The sequence below is a fragment of the Suncus etruscus genome, chromosome 13, assembly GCF_024139225.1.
Source record: "Suncus etruscus isolate mSunEtr1 chromosome 13, mSunEtr1.pri.cur, whole genome shotgun sequence".
NCBI lineage: Eukaryota > Metazoa > Chordata > Mammalia > Eulipotyphla > Soricidae > Suncus > Suncus etruscus.
In genome coordinates, this window is record NC_064860.1 from 66,503,379 (window position 1) to 66,520,628 (window position 17,250).

The following is a 17,250-nucleotide window of genomic DNA, read 5'->3' on the forward strand; positions in this document are numbered from 1 at the left end:
CCATAATAGGCGCACAGCAAATTAGACAGAAATGCATCATTGTCACCAACTAACTCCAATAAGCAAAAATAAATAACACAGTAGGCTCAACTATCAATAAATTACTCAGTATTACCTTAATTAATGACTTTAAATATTCCATTGTGTGATATCACAAATCTCAAAGACTTCTTTTTATTGAACTATTTTTGATAATCCCACCATTTTGTTTTTGCAAAACATATAAAATAAATACTTTTGTGTCTAACAAGGTGACAGTGTTGGATGTGGGTGCAAAACTATGAACAATACAGATGAGAAGGTCACACTGATGCTGATTGGCCTTGGATCATTGGATGCCTAAAACAACTGTATCATGAATAATTTTGTAAATCACAGTGTTTAAATAAAATTTTAAAACAAATCATAAAAATGGAAAATATGTATTATCTAGCTATTAATTTTATTTGAATGATTATGTTAATACAGTTAAAGGTCAATAATTCAACAGCCTCAAGATCACTGGTGACTCAAAAGGACTGGTTCTTTATGCATGTATTATGGTTCTTTTTTTTGTACCTGTTTAGTTTATTAAAAGTGAGCTTTAAGATTGTGCCAAAAATTAAAAATGTGTCTGTGAAATCTCAGAGGAATACAAGGAAGCTAAACATGTAATTAGCACTGTATTTTAACAAAATTTGAGACTGTTCTTCTCCTAAATACTTTGGAATATGAGCTGCAGATGTGTTTACTCTGGCAAAAAGACTCAAGATCAAAACAATTTCTCTAAACACAGAGTGAAAAGCCATTTCTCCCCCTCAAACTCTATATATTCTATATCTAATGGCACTTTGTGAATATTTCAGAGCATTAACACTTGAAGGTGCCTAGAGGTTTCTTTTTAAGTGAAACAAACAAAATGCCTCCAAATTGCTTTATAAAAAATCAGATATTTATAACTAATTTTCACTGAAGGTTATTTTCAAAAAACCCAAAATCATCAGGATATAGAGTATTTAATGCTGCAAAAACATCATTAACATAAGAGATAAATTAATGTATATTTTGCTCCTTTGTAGGTTAACAGTCATCTCATTAGAATATGGGAAGTAACACACCAACATTACTGATGTCTATGATGAATTTAGATAAATTAAGAAACTCAAAATTTTCACGAGTGTGAGTACACAAATGCACACATACATACATGATTTCATGGGATTAAAAAGTAATAAAGAAAGTGTTTTTTATTTAGCTATAGAAAAACTTACAGCGGTTTAAGTAATAAAAAAAAGTTAGATTTTTGGGGCTGGAGAGATAGCACAGTGGTAAAGGATTTATTTACTTTGCATGTGGGTTTAATACCCAGCACCTCATATGGTACTCTGAGCCTGCTAGGAGTGATTTCTGAGTGCAGAGCCAGGAGTAACAAAAACAACAAACAACAACAAAAATGTCAGATTTTTAATTTGTAAGTTTGGAAAAAAGAGTAATTTTTGTAACCTTTTTAGTTTTTACCATTAAGGGAAGTATAAAAATTAAAAATATGTAAGTAAGTAAAGAAGAGTAATAATGTAGTGGCTCAGGAATGGCAGTTTAAAACTTAGATAACACCATTAAAATTCAGGCAAAGGATAGGAAAGATAAGTGGATACTATGCTTGATATGCATGCAGTTGATCTGGGTTTGGTCCCAGACTATCATATAGTCCTCTAAGCTCAACAGGCCAATAATCAGATGATCACTGGTTATTGAGCTAGAAGTAAATCCTGAATTCAAGTAATTGTGAGCCTAAACAAATAAACAAGTTATATTTTTATTCAGAATAGTGATTTGAAATACTTTATATGATAAAGTTCTCCATCCTTTAGTTCACATCTGCTCTCCACACTCTTTCAACTACAAAGCTATCAATTGATGATTTCTACTTAAGCCAGTTTGAGCCACCAGCAATTTTGTACATGCATCTAACTGCCTATCTAGGACAGAATGAGGCAAGAAAATGATTTTTGGATTGATGAATAACTAAACGATGCTATACAAATTCTAATTGTAGAATAAAAATATAAAGATCCACATGTTGTGTTGAGACCGTCCCAAGCACCATGTTTCTGACCCCCAGATGAGTTTGATGAAGAAAGGTCACAAGCAGTCAGTTAAAGTTTTATTGGAGTAAGCTTGCTTTTATTCCATCGCCCTGTCTGTCACGTGCATTTCCTCACTCAAGTTTTTCTCTCCTAAGCCTCTTAATGCTTCTTCCACCTCCCCACAGCCAGGCTTTTTATTCTTTATTTAAAACAGTCCACCGCATCTCAGGTGTGGGCAGGTCTGATTATCCAAGTTGGATTAACATCTCAAAAGAAAGCTTGGGTAAAAGGGCATTGGGGGGAGGGCTATATCTAATAAGCATACACAAGCAATTATATTACAAGAAAATTTATATTTTGTGGGTTGGAGAGATAAAACAGTCATTAGTGCACTTGCCTTGAACACCATTGACCCTGGTTCAAAACTTGGTACCCTATATGATCCTGTGAGGTGGCCAGTAGTGATTTCTAAGCTCAGAGCCAGGAGTAAAAGCTGATCACTACCAGATATGCTAAATGAATAATTAAAATATATTAGCTAAAACTTAAAAGCCAATACATTTTAAAACTTATATTAAATTCTAATATATTTTATATTTGGATCAAGAATAAATTCTCAAGCAAAATTCTTTTTATTTTTTTTAATTTTTTTTGGTTTTTGTGTCAAACCCAGCAGTGCTCAGGGGACACTCCTGACTCCATGCTCAGAATTGGCTCCTGGCAGGCACAGGGGACCACATGGGATGCCGGGATTTGAACCGATGACCTGCATGAAAGGCAAATGCCTTACTTCCATGCTATCTCTCCAGCCCCACAAAATTCTTTTTTATGAAATATATCAAATATACAATAATAAGCAAATGTACAGGCTTGCAAACTCTTGTAATTGGGATCGTCATCAATTAAGAGAAAATAAATTTATTTATTTATTTAAAAATATCCAGTTATTTGTTTGGGGAGTTGTTTAGGGCCATACTATTTAGGGGCTACTTCTGATTCTGTATTTAGGTGTGAATACTGAGAATGCTTCAAGAAATATATTTGGTGGTGAGGATCAAACTGGTGATAGCAAGATGCAAGGCAAATGCCTTACTCCCTATACTATTTCTCTGGCACTGAGGACTAATTTTCAAAGAGACAAATATATCAACATTGAAAAATAATTCACTTAGGAGCCTGAGGTAGTGTGTTTGCTTTGCACAAGACCAATTTGGGTTTGATTCTCACACTCTATATGATACCCTGAACAACAAGAAGTGATCCCTGAGGATAGAAGTGGGAGTAATCCCTGAGCTTTGCCAGCTGTGTCTCCTGCAAAATATATATAAAAGATTATCTTAGCTCATCTGATAAGATGAAAATCTTAAAATGTACTAGGGAAAGTGGAAGAAAAGTATTAAAAGCATGTCAAGGGAAATTATAGCATGCAAAATCAAAGATGGACACCTTGGGCTATATAGAATATATATATTGTACACAGTTATTGGTAAATGAGATATTTCTGAGAGCTGTGATTATAATTGTGTGACTATAGTACCTAAAGATTCTATATACATATGTTAACATACTTTTTTTTTTGGTTTTTGGGCCACACCCATTTGATGCTCAGGGGTTACTCCTGGCTAAGCATTCAGAAATTGCCCCTGGCTTGGGGGGACCATATGGGATGCCTGGGGATCGAACCGAGGTCCTTCCTTGGCTAGCGCTTGCAAGGCAGACGCCTTATCTAGCGCCACCTCACCGGCCCCATATTATACATTTAAGATACATTGCGCACACATTAAGCAAATAGAAAAACCCAGGCTATTTTCTTTCAAGAACTAGTAATAGTAGAGAAAGCAGATAAAATATAACAAACTAAAAAAAAATTAACCAACTAGCTTTTCTGAATATGCTTTATGGTTGAAATATTTTAATATGCCAAGGAGAATTATAGTCAATATATTTAATATATGTAATTTTAATTGGACTTTTGAGTAGCTATTTCAGATAATACTTTCTTAATAAAGTTATATGGCATACTAAAGGTTAAAACTACCAAATTTATAATATAGATATTTTTTTTCCTAATACGGATTTACATCAGTTGGAGATGACAGAATTTAAAACCTGAAAAGCACCACAGCAATAAAGACAACAAACAACAACCAAACGCTAACCACGGTCCTGAAATCAAGATAAATCAAAGCACAGGGGGAAACAAAGGCAAAGAATAGGAAAAAAAAAAAAAACAAGCAACAAAAAAGAAAAATTAAAAAAATTAATGTGTACTATGGTGGTGGGAATACCCTGATTCAATGTCACTATGTACCTAAAATAATACTGTGAATAATTTGTAATCCACGTTGGTCAAAATAAAAATTATTGATAAAAATAATATCTAGGTAGGCTTGCTCTTCAATCCTGTGTTTTCCCTAAATACATACCTTACTGCTTGTTTCTACTCCTCACTTTTTGTTTTCTTTTTTCTCTTTCTCTCTTTCTCTCTTTCCTCCTTCCCTCCTTCCTTCCTTCCCTCCTTCCTTCCTCCCTCCCTCTTTTCCTTCCCTCCTTCCTTCCTTTCTCCCTCTCCTCCTCCCTCCCTCCCTCCTTCCTTTCTTCCTCCCTCCTTCCTTCCCTTCCTCCTTTCCTCCTTCCCTCCTTCCTTCCCTTCTTCCCTCCTTTCCTCCTTCCTTCCTTCCCTCCTTCCTTCCTCCTTCCTTCCTTCCTTCCCTCCTTCCCTCCTTCCTTCCCTCCTTCCCTCCTTCCTTCCTTCCCTCCTTCCCTCCTTCCCTCCTTCCTTCCCTCCTTCCCTCCTTCCTTCCTTCCCTCCTTCCCTCCTTCCTTCCCTCCTTCCCTCCTTCGTTCCTTCCCTCCTTCCCTCCTTCCTTCCTTCCTTCCCTCCTTCCCTCCTTCCTTCCTTCCTTCCCTACTTCCTTCCCTCCTTCCTTCCTTCCCTCCTTTCCTACGTCCTTCCCTCCTTCCTTCCTTCCCTCCTTCCCTCCTTCCTTCCTTCCTTCCCTCCTTCCTTCCTTCCTTCCCTCCTTCCTTCCCTCCTTCCTTCCCTCCTTCCCTCCTCCTTCCTTCCTTCCCTCCTTTCCCTCCTTCCTTCCTTCCCTCCTTCCCTACTTCCTTCCTTCCCTCCTTCCCTCCTTCCCTCCTTCCTTCCTTCCCTCCTTCCCTCCTTCCTTCCTTCCCTCCCTCCTTCCCTCCCTCCTTCCTTCCCTCCTTCCTTCCCTCCTTCCTTCCTTCCTTCCTTCCTTCCCTCCTTCCCTCCCTCCTTCCTTCCTTCCTTCCTTCCTTCCTTCCTTCCTTCCTTCCTTCCTTCCTTCCTTCCTTCCTTCCTTCCTTCTTTCTTTTCTTTCTTTGTCCGCTTCTTTTGGGCCACACCATGAAGTTCAGTGGTTACTTCTGGCTATGCCTTTAGAAATTGTTCCTGGCTTGTGGGACCGTATGAGATGCTTGGGATTGAACCAAGGTCTGTCCTGGATCGGCTGCATGCAAGGCAAATTCTCTACTGCTGCTATCGCGCCGTCCCCTGTTTTTACCTCTCTTATCTGCTTTTTCATTCTGGAGAAGCCCGTGTTCTCTCTTAAGCACATATTTTCTTTTTCTTTCCCCTCACATCTAAGTAAGTTTCAATAAAAACTATTTGTTTCACTAAAAAAAATAGTACTAAAAACCGGCTATCCTTTGCAAAAGCTGGCTCCCTGTGTGTGACACCAGGCGGGGAAAATCCGCGAAAGTACACCGGCCCAGTGGGGCTCAGCTGTGAAAGACTGTGAGTGTGACCTGTCTATGTCTGTCTACTGTCCTCTTGCGTGAAACTCTTGCGAGTGGGGGCAAAAAGAGCCTCCAGAAACCTCGCTCGCCCAGACGCCATTTTCAGGGAGGGACTTCAGAGCATAAAAACCGGCTATCCTTTGCAAAAGCTGGCTCCCTGTGTGTGACACCAGGCGGGGAAAATCCGCGAAAGTACACCGGCCCAGTGGGGCTCAGCTGTGAAAGACTGTGAGTGTGACCTGTCTATGTCTGTCTACTGTCCTCTTGCGTGAAACTCTTGCGAGTGGGGCAAAAGAGCCTCCAGAAACCTCGCTCGCCCAGACGCCATTTTCAGGGAGGGACTTCAGAGCATAAAAACCGGCTATCCTTTGCAAAAGCTGGCTCCCTGTGTGTGACACCAGGCGGGGAAAATCCGCGAAAGTACACCGGCCCAGTGGGGCTCAGCTGTGAAAGACTGTGAGTGTGACCTGTCTATGTCTGTCTACTGTCCTCTTGCGTGAAACTCTTGCGAGTGGGGCAAAAAGAGCCTCCAGAAACCTCGCTCGCCCAGACGCCATTTTCAGGGAGGGACTTCAGAGCATAAAAACCGGCTATCCTTTGCAAAAGCTGGCTCCCTGTGTGTGACACCAGGCGGGGAAAATCCGCGAAAGTACACCGGCCCAGTGGGGCTCAGCTGCGAAAGACTGTGAGTGTGACCTGTCTATGTCTGTCTACTGTCCTCTTGCGTGAAACTCTTGCGAGTGGGGCAAAAAGAGGCTCAGAGGAGCACGGCCGCTCCGCTTCGCTACGCGGCCGTGCACTCTTTCTAAGGAAAGAACTCCATTGCAACAAGAAGGAAAAAATCACACTAAGAACGGCGCTATATCACAGAAGCAAACATTTCTCTCTGGACTGTCTTCTCTGTTGCATGCTCGGGCCTAAGATTTGACCCAGTGTGAGGCTTCATCCACGGAGGACTCCCCTCCCTTAGAGGCAAGTCAGCCCATCCAGAAAGGGAGGAGCCAGAGGAGTGTGCTGCCTACATCATATAGACAATGAATACCACCACAACACGTAGGAAAACCCACAATACAAGTGTGACAATGGGGAAACAACGCAGGCCAGCATCAGACATAGAGAATGAAGATGACAATTCTGAGGACCAGATAATGACTGAACAACTAATCAACCTCTCCGATAAGGACTTTAGACTAGCAATATGGAAGGTGCTCAACAGACTCCAAGAAACCATGGATCGAGTTGAACAGAACACTAATAAGAACCAAGAAAATATGAAGGCAGAAATGACAAAACTCCAAACTGAAATAACATGTCAACTAACAGGACTGAAAAAGTCAGTAAACGAAGTGAATGACAAAATGGATAAGCTCTGGGACAGGGTATCAGAAGCTGAGAATAGACTTGGTGCTGTGGAAGATGAGATACATAACAATTCCATACAGCAGGAGAGATTGGACAAAAAACTTAAAGCAAATGAGCAGACAATGGAAAAATTAGTCAAGGAATGGGAACAGACGAAAATAGAAGTCTATGATAAGATCAACAGAAACAACTTAAGAATCATTGGAGTCCCAGCGACCCAGGAAGAAAATTTCCAGGAAGAATCAATGGTCAAGAACATCATTAAAGAGAAACTTCCAGAGCTAAAGAATATATGTGATCAAATCCTGCATGCCCGAAGAGTACCAACCAAAAGAGACCCCAGAAAAACCACCCCAAGACACATCCTAGTCACAATGACAAATCCCACAGATAGAGACAGAATTCTGAAAACAGCAAGATCAAAAGGGGAAATCATGTTCAAGCAAGCTTCCCTGAGATTTACAGCAGACCTGTCACCAGAAACGCTCAATGCCAGAAAGCAATGGTGGGATATTGTGACAAGACTGAATGAAATGAATGCTTCACCCAGAATACTATACCCAGCAAAACTCACTTTCCGGTTTGATGGAAGAATACATGGTTTCACAGACAAAAAACAGCTCAGAAACTTCACAGACACAAAACCAGTCTTAAGAGAAAAACTGAAAGACCTAATCTAAGACAAGACTACCCAAAAGACACACCAAATTTTGAAATAAAGATGGCGTTAAATCCCAGGACAATTCTTTCTCTCAACGTCAATGGACTAAATGCACCAGTTAAGAGACACAGAGTGGCTAAATGGATCAAAAAACTCAATCCAACCTTCTGCTGCCTACAAGAAACGCACCTGAATAGTCAGAACAAACATAGACTCAAAATAAAAGGCTGGAGAAAAGTTATCCAAGCAAACAACACCCATAAAAAAGCTGGAGTGGCCATACTAATATCAGATAATGCAAACTTTATACTCAGGAAGGTTGTAAGGGACAAAGACGGACATTTTATATTAATCAAGGGGTACGTAGAGCAGGAAGAATTCACTCTCCTAAACATATATGCACCGAATGAGGGGCCAGCAAAATATTTAATACAACTGTTGACAAATCTGAAAAATAATATCAACAACAACACAATAATTGTGGGGGACCTTAACACGGCTTTGTCAACACTGGACAGGTCAACCAGACTGAAACCCAACAAGAATATACTAGACCTGAGGAGAGAAATGGAAGAAAGAGGCCTAGTGGATATATATAGGACACTCCATCCCCAGAAACCTGGATACACATTCTTCTCCAATGTACATGGGACATTCTCCAGGATAGACTACATGCTGGCACATAAAACATACCTCCATAAGATCAAGAGGATAGAAATTTTGCAAACTACCTTCGCTGACCACAAGGCTCTGAAATTATTTGTGAACTCCAAAGGGACTCAGAAGAAACACTTTAACACCTGGAAGTTAAACAGCCTCATGCTCAATAACCAGTGGGTCCGAGATGAAATCAAGGAGGAAATAAAAAGGTTCCTGGAAACAAATGACAATAAAGACACAAACTCTCAGAACTTATGGGACACAGCAAAAGCAGTACTGAGAGGAAAATTTATAGCTTTGCAAGCACACATCAGGAAGGAAGAAGGAGCTTACCTGAGTAGCTTAATGACACAGCTAATGGAACTAGAAAATGCTCAACAAAAGGACCCAAGAATAGGAAGACAGAAGGAAATAACAAAGTTGAGAGCAGAAATCAACGAAGTGGAAACTCAAAAAACAATTCGAAAGATCAACGAAAGCAAAAGTTGGTTCTTTGAAAAAATAAACAAGATTGATAGACCACTGGCAAACCTAACAAAGAAAGAGAGAGAGAGAAACTTGATAACTCGTATCAGGAATGAAAAAGGAGAGATCACTACTGATATGACAGAGATTCAAAGGGTAATCAGAAACTACTTTGAAAAACTCTACGCCACTAAAAATGTGAACCTGGAAGAAATGGATAAATTCTTGGACTCTTATAATCTTCCACGGTTGAAGGAAGAGGATGTAGCATATCTAAACACCCCCATCACCATTGATGAAATTAAAACAGTAATCAAATGTCTGCCGAAAAACAAAAGCCCAGGTCCAGATGGATTCACTAATGAATTCTATCAAACTTTCCAAGAGGAACTACTGCCAATCTTGGCAAGACTCTTTCATGAAATTGAACAAACAGAAACACTTCCAAATAGCTTTTATGAAGCCAACATCACCTTGATACCTAAACCAGACAGAGACGCTACCAAAAAAGAAAATTACAGACCAATATCACTGATGAATGCAGATGCAAAGATCCTCAACAAAATCCTGGCAAATAGGATTCAATGCCTCGTTAAGAAGATCATCCACTACGATCAAGTAGGTTTCATCCCAGGAATGCAAGGCTGGTTTAACATCCGTAAATCTATCAACATCATACACAACATCAATAACAAGAAAAATAAAAACCACATGATCATATCAATAGATGCAGAGAAAGCATTTGATAAGGTCCAACACCCATTCTTGATCAAAACTCTCAGCAAGATGGGAATGGAGGGAACCTTTCTCAATATAGTGAAGGCCATCTACCACAAGCCAGTGGCAAATATTATCCTCAATGGAGAAAAACTGAAAGCCTTCCCTCTAAATTCTGGCACAAGACAAGGCTGTCCTCTCTCACCACTCCTATTCAACATAGCACTGGAAGTACTTGCTATAGCGATTAGGCAAGAAAAGGATATCAAGGGAATCCAGATAGGAAAGGAAGAAGTCAAGCTCTCACTGTTTGCAGATGACATGATACTCTACTTAGAAAACCCTAAAGACTCTATCAAAAAGCTTCTAGAAACAATAGAATCATATAGCAAGGTGGCAGGCTATAAAATTAACACACAAAAATCAATGGCCTTTCTATATACCAATAGTAATAAGGATGAAATGGACATTAAGAAAACAACCCCATTCACAATAGTACCACACAAACTCAAATATCTTGGAATCAACTTGACTAAATATGTGAAGGACCTATACAAAGAAAACTATAAAACTCTGCTCCAAGAAATAAGAGAGGACACACGGAAATGGAAACACATACCCTGCTCATGGATTGGCAGGATTAACATCATCAAAATGTCAATACTCCCCAAGGCATTATACAGATTTAATGCCATCCCTCTAAAGATACCCATGACATTCTTCAAAGAAGTGGATCAGACACTTTTGAAATTCATTTGGAACAATAAACACCCTCGAATAGCTAAAGCAATCATTGGGAAAAAGAATATGGGAGGAATTACTTTTCCCAACTTTAAACTGTACTACAAAGCAACAGTTATCAAAACAGCATGGTATTGGAATAAGGATAGGTCCTCAGATCAGTGGAATAGGCTTGAATACTCAGAAAATGTTCCCCAGACATACAACCATCTAATTTTTGATAAAGGAGCAGGAAATCCTAAATGGAGCAGGGAAAGCCTCTTCAACAAGTGGTGTTGGCACAATTGGATAGCCACTTGCAAAAAATTAAACTTAGACCCCCAGCTAACATCATGTACAAAGGTAAAATCCAAATGGATTAAAGACCTCGATATCAGCCCCCAAACCATAAGATATATAGAACAGCACATAGGCAAAACACTCCAGGACATTACAGGCATCTTCAAGGAGGAAACTGCACTCTCCAAGCAAGTGAAAGCAGAGATTAACAGATGGGAATATATTAAGCTGAGAAGCTTCTGCACCTCAAAGGAAATAGTGCCCAGGATACAAGAGCCACCCACTGAGTGGGAGAAACTATTCACCCAATACCCATCAGATAAGGGGCTAATCTCCAAAATATACAAGGCACTGACAGAACTTTACAAGAAAAAAACATCTAACCCCATCAAAAAATGGGGAGAAGAAATGAACAGACACTTTGACAAAGAAGAAATACGCATGGCCAAAAGACACATGAAAAAATGTTCCACATCACTAATCATCAGGGAGATGCAAATCAAAACAACGATGAGATACCACCTCACACCCCAGAGAATGGCACACATCACAAAGAATGAGAATAAACAGTGTTGGCGGGGATGTGGAGAGAAAGGAACTCTTATCCACTGCTGGTGGGAATGCTGTCTAGTTCAACCTTTATGGAAAGCGATATGGAGATTCCTCCAAAAACTGGAAATCGAGCTCCCATACGATCCAGCTATACCACTCCTAGGAATATACCCTAGGAACACAAAAATGCAATACAAAAACCCCTTCCTTACACCTATATTCATTGCAGCTCTATTTACCATAGCAAGACTCTGGAAACAACCAAGATGCCCTTCAACAGACGAATGGCTAAAGAAACTGTGGTACATATACACAATGGAATATTATGCAGCTGTCAGGAGAGATGAAGTCATGAAATTTTCCTATACATGGATGTACATGGAATCTATTATGCTGAGTGAAATAAGTCAGAGAGAGAGAGAAAAACGCAGAATGGTCTCACTCATCTATGGGTTTTAAGAAAAATGAAAGACACCCTGGTAATAATAATTTTCAGACACAAAAGAGAAAAGAGCTGGAAGTTCCAGCTCACCTCAGGAAGCTCACCACAAAGAGTGATGAGTTTAGTTAGAGAAATAACTACATTTTGAACTGTCCTAATATTGAGAATGTATGAGGGAAATGTAGAGCCTGTTTAGGGTACAGGCGGGGGTTGGGTGGGGAGGAGGGAGATTTGGGACTTGGGTGATGGGAATGTTGCACTGGTGATGGGTGGTGTTCCTTTTATGACTGAAACCCAAACCCAATCATGTATGTAATCAAGGTGTTTAAATAAAAAAAAAATTATGCAAAAAAAAAAAAAATAAAATAAAATAAGTGATAGCAAAAAAAAAAAAAAATAGTACTGAGTTAAGTGTAAAATTATAAATCTAGGACATACTTTAACTATGTCTAGAAAAAAATTTATATTTGATGTGTCTGTGAAAAAATATAATAATATAACTAGAAATTAATTTTCCAAATTCATAAATCTATACTAAGATAGGTGATAAATGTGAAACTATGAATAAAGGAAATGAAAATACCTGTAAAACTAATTACTCAAAACATTTAGATTGTGAAAAACTTAAAAAAATTTATTAACATATTTTTCACGCAAATTTGTTTCATGTTATTGCCAATTAAATAATATTTTCTCTGTTTTTATATATGAAATGAGTTTCACTGGTTGATTTAATTCCCAAAAATATTATTTTATTAGGTACCGATGAATAATGGAACATATGAAAAATTATGTTTTAATATTACTAGTAATTTATAAGCTAATGTGTTAATCAAAAATATTCATTTAAAGCCTAGGTCTGCCTAACTGATTATAATTATTTAAAGGTAATATTTTAGCTATCAAAAAAGAAAAGGGGATGGAACTTATTAAATCTCACATTCACATGATTTAAATCCTATAGCCGTTATGGAAAACATGAAATTGTGCAAAGCAAACCAATCTCTGTAGTGTTTTTCTTAACACATTGCCAGCACCTGTATCTAATTGTAATTTCCCAAAGCAGTAATGAAGAGGTCAAAGACTGTAGAGTTACTTCACATAGAATTAATCTTTTAAGCTGAATACTATTGTCCTATTTTAACCATATACTCAATCTGTGCCTAAAATTAGCAATAGAAAGAATGTTATCTACTCTGTGATGGCCATGTCTTGTCTGGCACCCAGAGGCACAAAAATAGTTTCCATCATGGGATCATCCTGGGAAGATGTGTAATAAAACAAGAAACAAGACCAAGGAGACGTATTAAGCCCAGGCATTTTCCTTAGTTCTGCAGATATTTTGTGAAATTCATCCTAAGGGAGATGATACAGGAAATTGGGTCATATTTTGTAAAGACCATTACAGCTTTGTGTCTCTGAATAACCCTAACACATATATGGCCTAGAATCCCAAGGAATCTGTTAATATAACTTAATATTCCAAATTATTGAAAGAAGTAAGCAGACATTATTTATAACAGTTAAGACTATTGAGACTGACACTTGAAAATGTGAATTATTTCGCCACTATGTTAGCATATGTCTAGATGTCATTGTCCATCTTATCTCCTTTCAAATGAATAATTTTGGATGAGAAGTTTTTCTGAACAAAATTGGATCGACACAGAGAAGATTAGCATGGCCCCTGCGCAAGGATGACATGCAAATTCGTGAAGCGTTCCATATATAAAAATTTTTTTGAATAATGACTAACAATAAAAGTAATTTTTAGTTATTGTTTTTTGAAGAGAAGGCATGAGAGACTAGTTGAACATCTGAATATAATTATATACACAACAAGTGTAGGTTGGGGAATATTTTTAACTACATAGTAGTTTTTTTTTCTTACAGATGTATCTTCTGTCTTATGTCTATAATGCTGACATTCAATCTGATAGCATAACCAATCAATCTCCTTGCTTTGGTTATTCCCTGTGTAGTTAGAATTGCAGATGGTGCACCAGGCAAAGAATTAATTTATTCCCCAAAATATGTAAAGCCCGTTTTATTTCTAAATATATACATATATAGTCAATTAAGATACTGAAAATGCTATCACAAACACACTGAAGAATACTCTACCTCGTTATTAGCATTTGCTTTTACAAGTGTGTTCTTCAAGTGCTGGGGAAATGAAAAACAATAACTAACTTCTTAATCCTGTCTTTCAGGATAGTTCCTCTTCTCTAACTAGCATGAGAGTCATGCCTCCAAATATCCATATTAGCATATCTGGGTACAGTGTTTATGGTTTATAATCCTGTTTCCTGTCTTCATATCACTCCCCTCCTGTTACTGCCCTGACACTGATTTTTATTCCCGCCTTTTTTATTTCATTATGTACACTGAATTTAAAGTAAAATGAATTAAATATAGTAATAATAATGTTGCTACATAATTTCTATATTGTTAAGTTGGAGTGTAATTCTCAAAATAGAAACTTTCACATCACGATAAAGATATTATTTATGTTTTTAATAGGTCATGATATTTTATACTTATTGTTTATTTAAATTGAATTTGTATGGGCATTTAAAACATTTTTGTAATTCACCATAAAACAAACACCAAGTTTGTTTTTTGGTTAAGTGTATGTTACGTACCATAAATTTAGCTACATCTCAATGACGCATTGAATGAATTTAACTTGTTTTTAAGATTTTTCACTAATTTCCATTGAAAGTGTATAATCTTTTCTTCCTCAGTTTTGTACCATGCACCTGATAATAATAATATTAAAAGTACGCCACTACCGTTTTCCTAGAGAAATATTTGAATGTCCTAAAAGCATATTCCCTTGATAGTAATAATTTACAATTATTATTCGACTTCTGAAACTGAGGAAATCCTTTTGCATGACCTAATTTTTTTTGAATGAAATACTTTGATGAGGATCATAAATCCTGATGTTAAGTTTAAAGACAAGACTTCCTATTTTAAACCATATTCCACACTTTAAGCAAGGTAAAACAATAAAACACTGCAACTCAGCATTCAGCATAATTGTTTTAGAATAGATAAAATTTAAGTTTTCCTTTGATGTGTGAGTGTGTGTGAGTGTGTGTGTGTGTGTGTGTGTGTGTGTGTGTGTGTGTTGCTCTGTGGTTATGATTTCCTAACTGCAAACCTTAGTACAGAATTTTCTCCACTGCAATCCTGAATAACAATCCGGAAATGTTTGAATTCAAGGAGGCCAGATGCAGTAACACTGTTGAACAATCAATCTTTCCTTACATTCAAAACCCTCTGTTATTGGACCAGCATCCTTTCGCATTCTACAGCTGCCCACTCTACTGTTTTAATATATATTACTATTATTAACAGAGGTATTTTATTTCTCCTCACCTGTTATTGTCTTTTTAAGTTCTCACATTTTCCCACTTCTATTCACTTCTGACAATTCTTGCCATGTGTAGAACTCAAATAAAATGAATTTATACTATTTTATTTGTCTAGCACACAACTTTGCTAAACAAGAAAAAATAGGATTTTCCAGCCATTTTACCCTTCTGCAAATAACATTACATTTGGACAAGACATTTGATAATGTAATTTAATAACAACATGTGATTTAGTATGGATGCAAGTTAAAAAATATTTTGATTCTCAGTGATTTTCTCCAAGGTAAGAAACTGAAGATTTCAGGAAAGAGAGTTGTTAGAAATATCTGGACTATTTACTGACACATGAAATTATTTTTATAGATAATAAAAATCTTGAAAAAATATAACTGACATAAGAGTATAAAGAGAAAAGCAGAGAGAGCTTGAGAGAAAGAGACAGAGAGACAGAAACAAAGACAGACTGAGAGACAGAGACAGTGACAGAGACAAGAGACAGATGTTTAAAAAAGGATTTGTTCTGAAGAGTTCTTTTTTGTGAAAGTGACTTAAAATAATGATAACTCTTACATTTCCTTTAAGTGATACATTTCAATATTTTCAGTGACTTGGGTTTCATATTCAGACCCAGTTACAGCTCCTCCCACCCAAGGAAAGAAGGACTACAATTTGAACTGTGTATTTTACAAATACTGTGTATAATATCCAGCAGTTGAGCTACCTTATTTATCTCTTATTTTTTCCCGTTGCTTTCCTGGATAAAATATAAGTTTTACGGAGAACCAAAACATTGTGCAAGAAATAATTACTATGACTGCAAGCAGAAAATTCTAGAGCCATAGATTATAGTAAATTTATCATTATAATAACTTGGATCTTTGTTTTATGATGAAATAACCAAATAACATTGTATTTGGCCAAAAATGCTTCCTATTAACAAAAAAGAACTGTAGTAATCAGGCTGCCATTTTCACATAACTGAGAAATAGTTTTTCACAGCTTCCCATCCATGGAGAGATACAGTTTAAATAGTAAAATGGTCTCTCTGACCATTTTTTTTTTACCATAGGGACCAAAAGAATGTGGTACCAAAATTAAAACAAAATATCAAAACATGACATTATCTTTTGTGCTCCTTTGTTTTACTTCTTTGTGTCTGTTTTACTTAGAGTTTTATAAGGACACAGATGTTGCTTCAATCCTGATTTTTAATATGTTTGAATTCCTCTCAGATTTCCTCCACATCAGATCTATTCATCTGAAGAGTTTTCTTTCACTATTCAAACTACTCTTTTGTCATAAACCTGTTTACTTCAGGGCTAGGCATATTTATTCAATCTTGAGATTCTTCCATATTGTCCTCAATCTTTCTCCACCATGAACAAATTTGCATACAGAAACCCCCTGGCTTTCTGAGAATGTTATCTTAATCTTATCATTAACAAAAAAGCAGCTACCATTCCAAGAATTTACAATCTACAATCCCATAATCTCCTTACAGAATGGGTGCTTCATTTTCTACATGCCTAGATTCTCAGTATTGGCAGGTAGAATTTACATTCTTTTGATTTCATGCCTCTATTTCTAGAACATTACATTTCTGTCTCTATTCAGAAATATTTCTTACTTTCTTTTCAGAGTAACATCAGATCCAGCTCTACATCTTTCTCCCAAAGTTGGCATCTGATGTGATTCAGCTCTCTAACATCTAAGAGATTTAAATATAAATTTAAAATTGAGCATTCTAATCAGATCTATTCTTATATTTTCTAAATTGTGTGGCCTTAATATATTGATATATTAGTCTTATTGTTTCTAATTTTGTCCACAAATGAAAACTCACTAGCCTTCTGGCAGTTCAAATTCTCAACATCACTTAGTATCAAATTAAAAATAAAAGAACTCTGCATGACAATACTTGTCAATCTTTTCTTCTTGCTTCCCTTTGACCTCCCCAGGTTAGAAATATTCATCATTTTATGTTACTGAATCATTGTGAAAGAGGAAGCCTCACTTTCTCTTTGCCAGTTGCTGTGAGTACTCCCATTTTGACTTCATTAATCTTCTATTTTTAAAATTCTTGAAAATTCCTGGATGGGAAGTCAACAATTCCTCCAAGATCACAGAATTTGCCTCAGGCCTGAGGCTCATCAAGACTAA

General features: G+C 37.2%; 1 protein-coding gene and 1 non-coding gene across 2 annotated transcripts in view; one reads left to right on the forward strand and one right to left on the reverse strand.

Moving 5' to 3' along the window:
- Positions 1–17,250, reverse strand: part of ROBO1 (roundabout guidance receptor 1) — a 945,902-nt gene that overhangs the window by 655,271 nt on the left and 273,381 nt on the right.
- On the forward strand, positions 13,332–13,439 carry LOC126026828 (U6 spliceosomal RNA). The gene has a single exon (XR_007502043.1). It is a non-coding gene; the product is annotated as a U6 spliceosomal RNA (small nuclear RNA).